Source organism: Protomyctophum parallelum (assembly GCF_964188405.1).
Source record: "Protomyctophum parallelum genome assembly, chromosome: 13".
Lineage (NCBI taxonomy): Eukaryota > Metazoa > Chordata > Actinopteri > Myctophiformes > Myctophidae > Protomyctophum > Protomyctophum parallelum.
Genome location: NC_139708.1, coordinates 8865454 through 8882828, shown reverse-complemented (window position 1 = coordinate 8882828; position 17375 = coordinate 8865454).

Below are 17375 nucleotides of genomic sequence, written 5' to 3'. Positions count from 1 at the left end.
GCAGCGAGGGACTTAGCTTAGCAGAGAGCTATAGCACAACTGTTGTTGTGACTGTGAGCAGTGTTGCCAGATTGTGTAAAGTTTGAGTGAAGCCCTGGCTGCTCAAAGCTCTATCTGGGTTGTCCTCTTTGTGTCTCAGTTTGAAAAGGACAGACTGTCCCTCAAAACGACCAACTGGTTCAAATTCAACTTTAGCTAGTAATGGACGGACCCCCGGCGGCGAACACACACAGGGTTGTGCATAATGGGTCTAGCGCTGCTGCTGGAGCGTGCACGTACCATAAACGGCCACTAGGGGGAGCCATGATACAGCGTAATACTATGCGGCATAGGAGTTTATTATAGCAAATACATTACACCATTGATTGATTGATTGATTGATTTAAATATTTATTAACAGTTTGCAGAATTTACAGTACATTTCAAGCACAAACTCAATACAAAGACTGTTAACTGTGAGTGGACGACCCAATTAAGCATTACACTTGTTTACAACAGGGTCAACATTGTTCAATTCATCAAAGTGGGTCCTTGAGGGGATTAGTAGGTGATTAGTAGGTGGTCCCCATGCAGCTAACTGATGGAGAGTTGGTAACCAGATGGAATATATTTAACTGAATAATAAAAGGGAGCAAATTAGACCCTGGCAACTACCGCCCTATTAGCTCCATCTCAAAAGTGATGGAAAATTGTCTATGAACAGGTTGAAACAGTGGGGCAGGCAGGAATTAAGTATTAGCTGGGCCTGGGACCACCTGGGTGTGCAGACTGCAATTTATTTTCGCATTCATTCATTAATTATCGTTTTTACCTTAAATTTCCTGAAAATATTATTGTTGCCCAGTATTGATTGATTGATTGATTGAAGAATGTATTAACAGTTTTGGAGAATTACAGTACATTTCAAGCACAACTCAATACAAGACTGTTAACTGTGGACGACACCATAAAGCATTACACTTGTTTAGAACGTTGCAGTCTCGCCCCCTACCAGGGCCCAGGAAATGATTCCCTGTTCATTTTCCTCATTGACATTTCAAAAAGTATTTATTTAAAGACCTTTTAAGCCTCGTACAAAGCCAACTCGAATTGTGACAAATCATGACAACAAATTTTTCGGGCCGAACATAATTAGAAAGAAGAAGAAAACGGCAGGTTACAACACTTTTTGTTGTTGTTTTTCTTCTTTGTAATTATTTGTTTGTTCCAAAATATTGTGTTTGTTGTCATTTGTCACAACTCGAGTTGGCTTTGTACACTTATAAGGTCTTTAAATAAATAGTGTCTTTAAATAAATACGTTTTGAAATGTCTATGGGAAAAATGCATTGGGAATTATTTCCCGGGCCTGGCGTCGTCATGGAAGGGGTGGGACTGCGACGCTCTCTATAGGGTCCACCATGTTCAATTCATCATAACATGTAGGCCACATTCAGAAACAGCGCACTGAGCACACTGTGCAAACTAATAGTCAAGTGCGCTCCCGGTGCGCATTTCCGAACGCACCCTTAAAGACATACTATAAACTCAGCAACAAACGTTTGGAAACTTAACTTTGGTCCATTATTTCTCCCCTTTAATAATACCAATTGTTATAATCATGATCGCCCATGTCTGTGTACTTGAACGTGAGACACAGTGTACTTGATATGTATTGTGTACTGCCTGATCTGTAGCATACTTTATAGTTAGGCTACGAGACATCTCAGACAGCAAGGTCAGCCTTGCTGCAGCCAGTAGGCACGTTATTATGACTCATATCTTGTCACGTCATTACGATCCAGCACTATATATGTTCCTGTTTGTGTAATAAACTTTGTGAACCTTTAGCGTGATACTGTCTCGTGTCGCGTTATTGTTCTCCCTGGCCCGCCGCCACAGTCGCCGTACCGAAGGAATACTTCAACCGGATTATCACACACACCACCCAGCCTGCACACACTACCTGTCTGTCAAACCAGACAAGGGTCCAGTACTTAGAGTTTATAACACCAATCAGTATTGTATTTTATACCATTTTAATCCTTGATTAGTCACCTTTGCATGCAACGAGGTATAGATTGTAAGGATCATGCTTTTGTGGAATGAGCAACACAGCTAAACGTGTGGGTAGCGCCTCCACAAACTGTGCCAAAATGGCATGGTATTCACCCTTGCTTTGAGTTGCTTAGTGGATTAATTGGATGATTGCACTCTACCACAGTAATAAGGAATAAACAAACAAACAAACAAAACAATTACACATATTGGCAATTTTTACACCTTTTTTACAATTCTACACTCAGTGTTCGTCTGGAAGATGATACGCAGCCACCACATCTCTTGGTATGGTATGGGGCAGTATCTGTCTCACAGACAAGACAGAACTTGAAGTTGTCATCATTGAAGGCAATCTCAATGCAGTGAGATATCGGGATGAGATTCTGGGGCCATGCAGTGGTGATCCCATATCTTCAGAATCTGGGACCTAACGCCATCCTCCAGGTCATCCAGGATGACAACGTTTGCCCCCCAGAGCCAGGATTATCAGAGTAGCCTAACTCCAGAATGTGGGAGTGGAGAGGATGGAATGGCCTGCCGTGAGTCCAGACCCTCAACCCAATTGAACACGTGTGGGATCAGCTTGGGCATGCTGTACATTGCAACAAAACCTGGTTGAGCTGGTTGACCAGCATGGTGCCAAGCTGTTACAGCTACTTTTGGATCTTTCACCCGCTACCGAGTTCCCTAACACTGAGTGTAAAATTAATAAAGTTTAAAGAATGGCTAATGTGATGTTTTTTGTACTTTTTCTCCTTATTACTGTGGGAGAGTGCAATCATCCATGCAACTCAAAGCAAGGGTTGAACCAAATTTGGCATATTTGTTGGAGACGCTACCCACACGTTCAGCTGTATTGCTGATTCCACGACCGCCCAACCCTTACAATCTATACCTCCTTGTAAATGTGACTAATCACCAATTAAAATAATAAAATAAATACAGATTAGTATTATTTAAGTGGAGAAAGTTAAGTCTCCGAACTTTTGTTGCCGAGTTTATATAGCCAAGAGCAGGAAATCATCATAGACCAGGTAAAAAGGGACAGTGTTCCATTCATCGTTATAGGACAGGATCCTACCGCAAACAACGTATCAACGTATCTACAAGCTCACAGATATCAGCTAAACATGAATAACTAACCATTCAACTAGATGTTCTATTTTAGACTAAACATAATTCGGATTTTCATTCATTTCAAAAGATAGACATAGCCTACTTTGCCCCTGGCCTGAACATTGTGAAACACCCCTACGCCTCAACAGTACTTGGCTGCAGCTGTGTTGCGTGCGTTCAATGTCCTGAATCAGAGTGTGCGTGTGTGTGTATAGGCCACGGGCTGTTCATTGTTCATTGAACATATATGTCAAGTCAAACACTCAGTCCAGTAGTTTAGTAGACAGAATGTATAAACAGCAACAGAGTACAGTCACACTCCAAAAGAGATAGCACAGTTCTTTCTTCTGTATACTTCCTGCAGTATAGAAGTATACATATTTCTGGATGAATTGACAATGGATGACCCTGATGTAAACAAGTCTGTAGACATGTATTCTTAGGACTGCACCCATTCTGCAATCTGATAACATGCGTGGCAGGTTAAAACGAACCCGGGGCAGGTAAACTAACCCGTGGCTTCCTGTGAGGTTAGGCTTGGGTTATGGGTAGGGTGTTGGACTCCTGATTGTAGGACTGTTAGTATGTCAGACCAAAGTTACGTTTTATATTCAGCATAGAAGAGGGGCATAGACAGGAAAAATGCAGTATATATGTTATGCTTCTTTTTCTGTTTTTGTACATTACACAATTACATAGACAGAGAACAAACAGGAAACAGGACAGTTTTTCTACTATATGAACAGTTTATTGGATTGGGTTGATGCAGCTAGTTACAAAACTGAAACAAAACAAACCAACCTCCCACTTGGAACTTTGACGCCTTCTCCTTTCACCATAGGTATTTTCTTTAAAAATAAAATAAATAATAGGAATAGCCAATAAGGATTTCATGAACATGAGAAAAAAGAAAGACATGAGAAGGAAAGAGAGCGAAGAATAGCCAGGAGTGAATGGTGAGATAAGGACTCCATGGTGTTGTAGGAGAGAATGGCAAAAAGAGATAAGGGGTCCTGATGTTTGCTTTGGAAATGGATAGGAAGAAAGTAGGATTTACTAATCTGACAATTTACTATTCTGTGCCTATTTGGTCGCAACTCAAACAAGGCTGAGTCAGCTCAAGTGAAAAAATTCTGGCGTGAATTAGATCCTAATTAAAAAGAAAAAATGCTAGAGCTGTAAGGGTTCAGTTTAACCACTTAAACTGCTGTTTTATAGCCTACTTCAGCTGTTTCTCCAGTGTGGACAAGCAGGTGTCTATTCAGATTACTTGAACGTCTGAAAGTCTTGTCACAATGTTTACACTGGAAAGGTTTTTCACCTGTTTGGATACGCTGGTGTGTCTTCAGAGTATTTGACTGACTGAAACTCTTGTCACAATGTTTTCACTGAAAAGGTTTTTCTCCAGTGTGGAGACGCCGGTGTGTCTTCAGAGTATTTGACTGACTGAAACTCTTGTCACAATGTTTTCACTGAAAAGGTTTTTCTCCAGTGTGGAGACGCTGGTGTGTCTTCAGATTACCTGACTGTCTGAAACTCTTGTCACAATGTTTACACTGAAAAGGTTTTGCTCCAGTGTGCAGAAGCTGGTGTCTCTCCAGGTTACCTTTCTGACTGAAACTCATGTCACAATGTTTACATTGAAAAGTTTTTTCTCTAGAATGGAGACGCTGGTGTGTCTTCAGGCTACCTTTCTGACTGAAACTCATGTCACAATGTTTACACAGGAAAGGTTTTTCTCCTGTGTGGATACGCTGGTGTGTCTTCAGAGTATTTGACTTACTAAAACTCTTGTCACAATGTTTACACTGGAAAGGTTTTTTTCCAGTGTGGATACGCAGGTGCTTCTGAAAGTCAGTTGACCATCTGAAACTCTTGTCACAATGTTTACAGTGGAAAGGTTTTTCTCCTGTGTGGATACGCTGGTGTGTCTTCAGAGTATGTGACTGACTGAAACTCTTGTCACAATGTTTACACTGGAAAGGTTTTTCTCCAGTGTGGACACGCTGGTGTGTCTTCAGATTACTTGAATCCGTGAAACTCTTGTCACAATGTTTACAATGGAAAGGTTTTTCTCCAGTGTGGACACGCTCGTGTGTCTTCAGATCACCTGACTGTCTGAAACTCTTGTCACAATGTTTACACTGAAAAGGTTTTGCTCCAGTGTGCAGAAGCTGGTGTCTCTCCAGGTTACCTTTCTGACTGAAACTCATGTCACAATGTTTACATTGAAAAGTTTTTGCTCTAGAATGGAGACGCTGGTGTGTCTTCAGGCTACCTTTCTGACTGAAACTCATGTCACAATGTTTACACGGGAAAGGTTTTTCTCCTGTGTGGATACGCTGGTGCTTCTGAAACTCAGTTGACCATCTGAAACTCTTGTCACAATGTTTACAGTGGAAAGGTTGTTCTCCAGTGTGGACACGCTGGTGTGTCTTCAGATTAGTTGAAAGCGTGAAACTCTTGTCACAATGTTTACACTGGAAAGGTTTTTCTCCTGTGTGGATACGCTGGTGTGTCTTCAGAGTATGTGACTGACTGAAACTCTTGTCACAATGTTTACACTGGAAAGGTTTTTCTCCAGTGTGGACACGCTGGTGTGTCTTCAGATTACTTGAATCTGTGAAACTCTTGTCACAATGTTTACAATGGAAAGGTTTTTCTCCAGTGTGGACACGCACACCTCCACTTGTGTCCCCCCAATCATCACTGTCGTCAGTGACTTCAGTGTCAGATTCCAGTTCAACTTCAGTGCAGTGTGAAGAGATGTCTTCATCAACCTCACTTTTCACTAATAATTTAAACATTGACCCAACAGGTTCCTCTGGTCTTTGAAGTAGATCCTCCTGTTCTTCTTTAATCTGTGGAGGCTCTGATTCCTCCTGGACCAGACTGAGGCTCTTCTCTTGTTGTTCTTCTTTAATCTGTGGAGGTTCTAGTTTCACCTGGACCAGACTGGGGCTCCTCTCCTGTTGTTCTTCTTTAATCTGTGGAGGTTCTAGTTTCACCAGGACCAGACTCTCCTGTTGATCAGGGGAAACCTCCTCCTTACACACAGGGAGGTCTGTGAAATCTAGTTGGAGAGGGAAGGTAACATCAGCAGAGAGCAAATCATTGTGTTTTCTGATTGGATAAGATTGATTTTCCTACTTACAGATTTGTTTTGTATTAATGTCTAGTGTTTTAATTCTATTCTATTTATATATCTATTGATGATGGGCGTTTTCCCAAATGTTACATCACGGCTTATGCCCCAAGCAGGCAAGCGCTCAATTACATTTTAATGTGGCCAACGGCCGCATTACCTGGTCGAGGTGACAGCCATTAAATAACGCCACGCTACGCCACTATAGAGTCGATCGACAACAACGGGAGGTAAGAAGAAATCCATCACGACCGTGAAGGGCCGTCAAACACAGGATATTTTTTTATTATTAGGCGGGATGATTTAGATCGCGAGTTATTAACGTTTTAAGATTTCCGTTCTCGTCGGCTAAACAGGCAGGGAACATTTTCGATGACGTGTCACTGTTGTGCAACATGCAGAGGATTGCGCAACGAGCGCATCTAGGCTTCGGCGCGATGCGATCGGTTTTCATATGACTAATTTGACGGAGCACATGGCTGTGCACTTGAACTTGATGGTGATTTACGTCATGGGCCTTTAAACTGTTAACAGAAGATTTTAGATGTTTGCCAGGCCCCATCAGTGGCAAAGATTTCAGCACTTGTGCAGTAGAACCGGGTACAACAGGCCAGTTACAGAGCATTTTACAGAGGCCCATTTCGAATTGCAGCCATCCGTAGGTGCCCTTTGAGAGCGGTTATGAAGGAGTCAAGGGATTCACATGTCTTAATGCCTGTTGGTAGGGCGTTCCACATTTTGGTGGCATAGGAGCGAAAAGAATTTAGTCCCTTGTTTGTGCCGAATCTGGGTTGTACATGGTTTGTTGCACTCCCTCTGGTGTTGTGGGTGTGGACTTCGTTTACATTAACACAAAAAATGCTGGAAACGTATCCATACGCTTTATTAATATCGAACGCCGTACGCGCGAAGCGTATGTATACGTTTTATACGTTTTTTTATTGCTTACTGTACATCAACGTCCTATGCTCCAGGACACCGAGGAAAATAACAGCGATCGTCTCCAGGAAGCTCCAATATGTGATCCGGGAGTAAAAAGCCCCTCCCTCCTGAAAAGAGGTCTGTCTGTGGCGAAGACGCTCCCTCCTCCAATGCCTCCATTACACGTATGGGTCTGCACGGCAACGGCATAGACCAACGCAGATGTCAGGGCATCTAAAATGGAGTTACCCATACTCTAGTAGTAGTCTAGTGTCTGTGAATACACTCGATTCCCCCTCCCCTCCTGTTTCTACATGGTTTCTCCCGAGGAATCTTTGTGGGGGGAGTCAGTCTCTTCTGCCCGGATCGCATTGCAGTTTGAGTTCCCTGGCCCCAGGCCACACTGCGCCTTGTAATCGCCTTGCACCGCTCTCTCATTCTCGGAAAAAGATATAACGCAGTCGTGTCGATTTGCCCTCTGCCAGTATATAAACCAAGAATAATCTTCAACGATCGCCATTTCATAACGTTTTCAACACGCACACGGCACACGCCATGATCAACTAACTGCCTGGCTACGTCTTCAGTCTTCACCAGCCATCGCTATCCGTTGTGTGGATCGCCATCGCGTCTTCACTTTGTTTGTTTGGGCAAGAAGCACGATCAGCGATGGAAAAGAGCTTTATATCCACGGCAGATAAGTAATGACGTATTATCGAAGGACCGCCATGATCAACTTACTGCCTACGTCTTCGTCAGCCAATGCAGCCATCATCGCTATCCGTTGTGTGATTGTGGATGTAGGCTATATCCACGGTATCGAGAGAGACGCCCGGCTGTGATATAGGTCTTATCACTGCAATTATAATGAATAAAAAGGCTACAATCACACAACGGATAGCGATGGCTGCATTGGCTGGTGACAACGTAGCCTCGGTCCCAGGCAGTTAGTTGATCATGGCGGTCCCTCGATAATACGTCATTACTTATCTGCCGTGGATAAAACTCTTTTCCATCGCTGATCTCTGCTTCTTTGCCCAAACAAAGTGAAGATAGCGTTGTCCAACAAAGCAGCCAGTTATTTGATCATCTCTCTCTCCTGTGCTTCTTTCCTCAAACATGTCCAGACATGTCAACCTCAACCACTAAACTCACCGATCCAGTAACGCATCTCACCGTTATACTATCGTTCTGAAGGCAGATATAAAAATAAACATAAATAAATTATTGTCATATACATACTACACACTGAATGAAAGCCCTAATTGTCTACTTTTAGGAGGAAAACAAATACATAATATTGATCCCATGTACAGTTTGTCAGTAGGATATTGAATGCAGTTGTTCAGGTCCAACTATTATTCACAAAATAAGGCCTATAGCGACATGTACATATTATATACCGTATGAAACAGAAGACCCTCTGCTTTCATAAGAAAAAAACTAATACTGTAATAATAATAAAAATCACACCCCTGTGAAGTGAGCATTTCCTCATGAAGTTATCATAGCGAGTTATAAAGGTTTAAAGTCACAGAGATTGACAGGCAGATATAAACATAAATAAATTATTATCATATACATACTACACACTGAATGAAAGCCCTGAATGTCTACTTTTAGGAGGAAAACAAATATACAAATATATACAAATATAGTTTGTCAGTAATTGGCTATTGAATGCAGCTTGCGCCCACCAGAGAGGATTTCAGAAAATGCATGGACCAGAAGAACTATTATTCACAAAATAAGGCCTATAGCGAAATGTACATACTATATACCGTATGAAACAGAAGACTCTCTGCTTTCATAAGAAAAATACTTCTACTGTAATAATAATGAAAATCACACCCCTGTGAAGTGAGCAGTGCAATGTTGCGCAACATTGCACTGCTCACTTCTCATTATTATTACAGTAGAAGTATTTTTCTTATGAAAGCAGAGAGTCTTCTGTTTCATACGGTATATAGTATGTACATTTCGCTATAGGCCTTATTTTGTGAATAATAGTTCTTCTGGTCCATGCATTTTCTGAAATCCTCTCTGGTGGGCGCAAGCTGCATTCAATAGCCAATTACTGACAAACTATACATGGGACCATGTGTATTTGTTTTCCTCCTAAAAGTAGACATTCAGGGCTTTCATTCAGTGTGTAGTATGTATATGATATTATTTGTGTTCATTTTTATATCTGTCTGTCAATGTCTGTCAACTTCAACCTTCCATATCTCTGCTGTTTTTTCAAAAGAGCAGCGTGCTGCGAAAAGCAGGTGTTAGAAAAAGGTCAATATCTCCAGAATGGAAGATGGTAGAATCATAATTTTTTTTTTAAATTGAAGTGGACTAGTTTGGCTTCCTTTTGATTTATGCGGTGTGATTCTCGCTATAAGAGGCCCCTCGCTGTGGGCCCCGAAAAAGTTCAGAAGTCCCAATGTTAATCGCTCAGCACCACCAAGCCTGAGCAAATAGAAAACTCTAGCAATCAATGTGTTAAGGAAGTATTTAGACAGGTATACATGGGTATCTTGGTGGTGTATCGAATCTTGTGGACCAGACCCATTGCAAGATGCTGTACTCTGTCGTCGACCCTAAGCCATCCCAGCCTGTCAAAGTGGGCAGGGGTGAGGTGGGTTCGGGGGGTGAGGCCAAGTAGGAGCCTGACCAGTTTGTTTTGGGAGGTCTTGAGCCTTGTTTTAAGGGCCTTTGAGGTGCTGTGGTACCAAGAGGTGGATGCATAGTCAAAGAAACCTTGTACGAGGGCTCCTGTTAAGGTCTTCAAGGTGTTTTTGCTGACCAGTGAGGAGATCCTGTAAAGGAATCTTGTTCTTTGATTGACTTTTTTTATTACGTTGGTGGCAATTTTATCACCGGAAAGTAGGGCTGGGCGATATGACGATATATATCGTATTTTCGATAGAAAATGTCTATCACGAAAAAAAAGCTATATCGCTTATATCGCCGTTTCGCTTTACGGCAGTATTTTACGTCACAGCGCTTATATACGGCATGCCCAGCAGCCCACCGCGCGCACTGAAAACAGTGAGCCAACACCTTTCGGATGTCTTCTCTATTATATACTCTAAGGCCAACACGACCACAACACAAGCCGAGGTGGTGCTTGCACCTAAAAGAGGGAGATGATGATGATGGCTGACGAGATTCAGAGCGGTGTAAGGGGCACGTTCGGAAATACCACACCGGAGCGAACTCATCTATCAGTTTGCATTGCACAGTGCGCCTAGTGCGCTATTTCCGAACGCGCCCTAAAGTAACCGGTCATTCACTGTTATAAATGCAGGTTTCATGTTGGGTCAAATTGATAAATTGCGTGAGCCACGCATGTTTTACACAGTTGAACAATAAGCTTGTCCGTCGTCGGGTGCACTGCAAACTTCTTCCAAGACGAAGACGTTCCTCTTACCTGTGCAGTGCTCCTGCTGCGTACGTGTCTGTCTTGTTTTATTGTTCCAAATAAATTATTCCATTTGAAAAGTCCTTAATTCAGCAACAGCTTACAACAACAACACAAGACGCTGACTTTGTTGTGATCATCAAAAAAAAAGGAAAAGAAAAAGCCCCACTCGTCCCAGACTCCCATAATACGCACAGCTGTGGGCATGGAGAGTTGACGACAAGGACAAGATCGCGTTCTCTCTCACTCTGTCGCCTGTAGTCAATTAAACATCGTTAAGCTGCCCAACGTCTTTAACAAACTAAACTATAACTACAACAGAACATGTTGATTCCCTATACAGAGCTTAAATTAACTGAAACAACTGTAGTGACAAACTGTGACATGAGATATTTATTTTTTCCTTAAGCCAATTTAATGCAGACACAGGCCTGTACTTATGTGTCTGAATGGCAACGTCTTATTTCTTTCTTTTTTCTTTTTAATTGTCATAATAATAATTATTATTAATAATACTAATAAAACTTTATTTGTATAGCACCTTTCATGACATGAAATGCAGCTCTCAAAGTGCTTTACAGAGCAATGGAGAAAAAAAGAAAAGCAAGGCAACGACATTAAAAAACAAGCAGTGATGCAATACAGTGAGGACATGAATAACAAAAAATAAAAGATCAATTAAAAGCAATGTTGTAGAAGTGGGTCTTGAGCTGTGCTTTAAAAATGTCTACAGAGGCTGAACAATTGAGTTCAGCCTCTAATTATTATTATATACATTTTATTTTGTAATATTTTTGTACTTGCTTTGGGCCTGTCTGTGCATGGGAAGGGCATCAGTATTATATTCATATAAGTAGACTGGATAATGTGAATTTAATTGTTTTTTGAGTGGTGCAACCATTATAGACAGCTATGTGTGTCCCTGTCCCTGTATCCGAGCACGGAAATAGCATAACTATTGTCACCACCAAGTGTCACTGTTGTGCAGCCTAACACAGACAGAGGCCAGGGAGGAGAGCTTGTACAGTACAGTACAGTACAGTACAGTACAGTACAGTACAGTACAGTACAGCCCAAGTACAGTAAAGTACTCGACCTGAACAAAAATCAATTATTTTAGATAAAAAAATAGGTATCGTAAAAAATATGCTATATCGTGAGTATATCGTTATCGTGATAAAATAAATTCTATATCGTGATATGAGATTTTGTCATATCGCCCAGCCCTACCGGAAAGATTGGCCTCCAGGATGGAACCTAGGTAGGTAATTTGATCTTTTCGTGTGATAATATTGTCACCCACTCTAACCAAGAAGCCATCTGCCTTGCTGAGATTACTATTTGATCCGAAGAGGATGGATTCAGTTTTTCCCAGGTGTAAGGATAGTTTGTTATCAGCGAGCCAGGTGCAGATTCTACCGAGTTCAGAGCTGAGGGTCTTTTCAACCTGCAGTTTGTTCCTGTCCGAGACCAGCAGTGCTGAGTCATCTGCGAACAGGAACAAGTTGCAGTCACAAGCTGAAGTCATGTCGTTAACATATATTAGGAACAGTAAAGGCCCTAGTACTTACTAGTATGCTTCCTTGTGGGACGCCACAGCTCACTGGGAGGGGAGGGGACAGTGTTCCGTTCACCTCCACCATCTGTTCTCTCCCCTCCAGGTAGGATTGCATCCAGCTCACTGATGTGCTATCAAAACCAATAGCTTTAAGCTTGTTAACCAGTATGGAGTTCACGGTGTCAAAAGCCTTTTGGAGGTCCAGCATGACCATGCCGCAGTATTTTCCAGCGTCCACCTCGTGTTTGATGTGGTCGCTCAAATAGAGGAGGCATGTGTCAGTGGAGTGGGATGTTCTGAACCCAGATTGGAACTCGTACAGCAATTTATTAGTGGCAAGATACTTTTCAACCTGTTCATAGACTATTTTTTCCATCACTTTCGAGATGGAGCTTAGAATAGAAATAGGGCGGTAGTTGCCGGGTTCTAATTTACTCCCTTTTTTGTACAGGGGGGTTACTTTGGCCAGTTTAAAATCTTGGGGGACCTGTCCCTGTTTGATGGAGAGGTTTACTATGTGGGTGATGACGGGAGCAATGGAAATGGCTGAGTCTCTGAGAAATTTGGAGGGAATATTGTCATGGCCAGTGGCCTTGTGGGGTTGGAGGGCACTCAGTTTTTTAAGTACCTCCTCAGTTGTTACCATTGCCATTTTAAAATCATCTTTACAAACACCTAGGTTTTTGTAGAAGGCTTTGATGTGCTCTACACCAAAACGCCCAGAGTGGGAGGGCAGTTTGCACATTTAGTACAGGAAGTGCCTTCAAAATAAAGGCTATAGAGTGCCAGAGTTGTCTGATCGCTTTTACTTTGAAAGCCATGAAACAGGAAACACTTGCCTAAAAAAGTTGACTTTACAAAGGGACCTCACATCCCTGATCATCTTAATATATTGTTTTACGCTCCAAAAAACGTTCATATTTTGCGGGAGAGACGGATGAGGAGCAGAAATGAAGCGCCAGCATATCGATCCATTCATCACCGCGGAGAGCGCCTTGGATTAGGAGATACGAGTCATTCTTTCCGCCGCGCTAACATGGGAGTCAATGACAAGCTAATATTTGCACTGAGCGTTAGCATACGGCAAGCGAAAAGCGAAATGCCAAAAAAAAAAATAGGAAAAATTCTGAATATTCTTATCTCGCCCCGCGTCGCTGGGACGTCGCTAGGACGTCCTCACACGTCAATAGTACTAATATTTCGGGGTCCTTATGACGTTTCCAGACCTATGTACAGAATCTGTTAACCAGCATTGTTGCAATAATAAGCACATGTTTAACTAGCTGTAAATAAGCTGTAAATAAAACGGTACATACATATCCTGTACAACTTTACTACGGGTTGCAGCGTTGCATCAAACAGTCCATGCCCCTGGTCCATCTCCCGCTGTTCCTCTGACCGTGCTACATTTCTTTTGGAGGCCATCTCTCCTGATGGCGTGAGATCTCCTCCTGTGGTGCTCTGTGGAAATCACCAACAGAAAATAATGTTTAGTTATCATTCAGCAACCTGAATGATCACAGCATCACCATCAGACAGAGAAGCTTTGCATACCATGCACACATGTGCACGCAGCCACGCGCACACAGGGCTTAAAACAAGTTGTTCCACATGTTTTTCCAACGTCTGTTTTTCCATACATTAATGACACTAATGATTTTTGGGGGCTGGTATTGGTAAAATCATGTTTCCTTTATATTAAGTTCTGACCACCTTATGATTGCAGTTTGCACACACGATGGGGTCATTGGTTTGTGTGCATCCTCGCTTGTTATTGAAACACCTGGTAGCACTTAGTGTGTTGCAGAGCACCTGACGTCCGAGCCGGTTCTTTCAAATCCATATTTAAGCAATATTACATGAGAGGGTGTGGGTTAACGTGATTATTGCCACGACAGGGATGCGGTCAGGAACGAGACGAAGTCGAGTTCCGCAAGCGTCACTGAAGTGGGACGGTGGCACAGTTGGTAGTGCTGTCGCCTCACAGCTAGAAGGTCCTGGGTTCGATTCCCGCTGGGGACGCTGTCGGCACTGGCGGCGTGTTCCCTCCTCCGCGTCATCAGTGCCCATACCCGAGGCGGGGGTTGGCGATAGGGCCTTTCTGTGTGGAGTTTGCATGTTCTCCCCGTGTCCCCTAGGGTAGATACCCTCACAAAAACATGCCGTAATCCTGGTCTCTAAAACTACCTCCCCCTGGCCAGCCGGGGCGCCTGATGGAGGGGGAAGGAACTGGTCGGAATAACGTGTCCCTTCCACGCGCTACGTCCGGCCGGGGAAATTCCCCTCTGTCAGGTGAAAAGAAGCAGCTTGGACTCCTCATGCATAGAAGGAGGCATGAGGTCAGTCCGCTGCCCCCCCCCCAGGTTGGCAGAGGAAGTGTAGCGCCCAGGAATACATTAGATAATTGGCACTGGGTGAAAAGAAAACTGGGTTACAAAATCGTGGGATAAAAATTTAAGTAAAAAAAATAATCACGTTAAACCACACCCTCTCGTGTAATATTGCAATTCTACAACAGTTACCCTTAAAACTAAGAACATCGCTGAAACAGTTACCCTTAAAACTAAGAAAATCGCTGAAATAATATATACGACAACAAATGTCCCAATAAACTAGCTAGCCTAGCCACCGAGTTTGCTAGCGTTCTGGGAGAACAGAGCAGCTGAATTATTTGTTTTGATTAGGTGGTGAATGGTGCTGGTTTAACCCACGCCTAGAAGGCTGTTTCAACCAATCGGATTGCTTCCTCGAAACGACCTGTGGTAGAATAAAGATTATCGCTTGACTGCCTTGAAAACAGGGGAGGTTCTTTCTTGTTTTGAAATAGGTGAAAGGTTGATTTTTGTCTGTATGCATGTATGCACCAAAAAAGGGGGGGGGGGGAAATGAGTCAAAGTCTACAATCTGCACAGTAGTATGACATAATTTGCACATAAAGAATTAACCCTGGCTATAACCTGTAACCCTAAAAGAATGTGTGCATGTCAACTAATTTTTGTGTGGTCCACTCTATTGCACACCCCATATTAATTTCAATATGAATACATTGTGCTGACTAATTACACATGATATAAGAGTACCAAATGTTGCAGTTGCATTGATGTTACATTGCTGAAACGATTATGCTAAATAGCACCTTGAAGAGATGTATGCTATGCTGTTTTGGACGTGTTGATGTAAATATAAAAAACGAACAGGAACAGCAGCAGACTACAGTTGAGTATCCGACAAAAAAAGAAACATTATTTATAAACAAACTACCGTAACTCGCGGCGTCCAACAACAACACTTGCTGTCAAGCTGTAAACAACTTAAGGAGTTACACTTCCTGGATTCTATAGCCAGGGGAATCCCGCGACACCCCATTGGCCACGCAGCGTCAATCATTCTGCCCCTGCTCACCCATTGGTCTAGAATTGTGTAATGTTTTAGGGATTTTCTAGGGGTGGGGGGGGGTCCTATTGGCCAGGCCCGTCCCAATGTTTTAATGTTGTAGATTTTTGGAGCCGATGAATAGCCTGCAGTTAGCGCACGTGGGTGGCTGGTGTCGTTCAAACCCCTCTGAAACTTTACTTTGAGTTTGAAGATAAAAGCGATCAGAACTCACTCAGGAATCAGGATATAAGGTAGTGATGGTGCAGTTGGTAAAGAAAAGGACCTTGAAGTCAAAAAGACACTTTCACCTAGAAACTCGGATCCATATAATTCAGCTTACTGTGGGCACACATGTTGGAACTTTTTACTTTTAAATTGTCTATCCTAACCCCCGCTAAATAAATAGATTTGACAGGATACAGAAGTATGGTACAAGCATAACAATAGTTTTATTTATGAAAATGGTACAAAAGGCTTTTATTTGTATATCAAAAATAGTTAAAAGTATTGGTTGAGAGGATTAAAAATAGGGAAGAATGGTTGTTTCACAAAACACATAAAAACTACAATAGAAAGGAAAAAGGGACAACAGTCCTTTACAGGGCCGTTTCAACTTGAACCTATGATGGATGTTCCAGGGGGTCCCCAGCTAAATGATATACCGTAAATGGACCCGTATGCGTCTGTAACTCTGTGTACAGATGGAACCAAATGGACCTGTTAACGGGTCTATTTGGTTCCATTTGTACACTCTCAGAGTTAAATTGACATTGATTTTACAATATGAATTGGGGTCCCACAGATATAATTTTCATTAAATGGGGGGCCATAGCATCACTTTGGGTGTCCTTGACATGACGATGTCTGAAAATCATTGTGTCGATAAGAAGATGCAGCTGAATGGGTAGAGAGGCTCATGGCAAGCTGACCTGCGGGTTTGAATTTGCGCGCAGGGTTAATTATAACCCTGAAATGGTTACAGACCTGAAAGGGTCCACATGAAACCCCCTGGGACACACTTTGAGAACCACTAGGTGTCTTTGTAAGTATGTGTGGTGCATATTATGGAGCAGATTGTATAGCCAATTATATACTCAAAATCAGATCGACCTCGATATGAGAGAAGGGAACAGCTACTGAATATGTGTCTATCTCTCTTGACTTCTACTCCTGAATTACGGAATTAATAACTATTTTGAATTATAGTCTGTGTGACACATGACCCGGAAAGCCTTAATTATTGATTACCTGTTTCTGCGCGAAGCGGCAGGGACATAATTACCTTCTGTAATGTGAACCCTTCATCACATTTAAACATTTATATTGCTTATCTTTCTTCCTAACCCCTGGCTACGTTTTTCTAATTACACTAATCAAATTGGAAATGGAGGAGCAATTCTTCTTGTTTTTGCTTCAATTAGAAAGCCGCCGATGACGTGCGTATTTCTCTGGTTTTCGAGTGCACTGAGGGGGATGTAGAGATAGGCGTTCTAAAACCTACTTGACATAGCCTATATAGGCCTACTATATATGTTTACTGTATATCTTGTGTTTTTCAGGCTGTGCTCCTTGCTGATAATAAAAAATCTGTTTCAGGTTGGAACAAAGTAATGCAATGTGACTTGATCTCTGTTAGCATAGCTTGGGAAGAATAGCCTAGACACGTACAGTGGTGTAAAGTACATAACTCATGTATTGCATTTACAGTAGGTAAAATTTTGAGGCATTTTTTTCTTTCCAATTTGCAATATCTTTTTACGTCTACTCCACTACATCTCAGAGCCAAATATTGTTACTCCACTCCACATA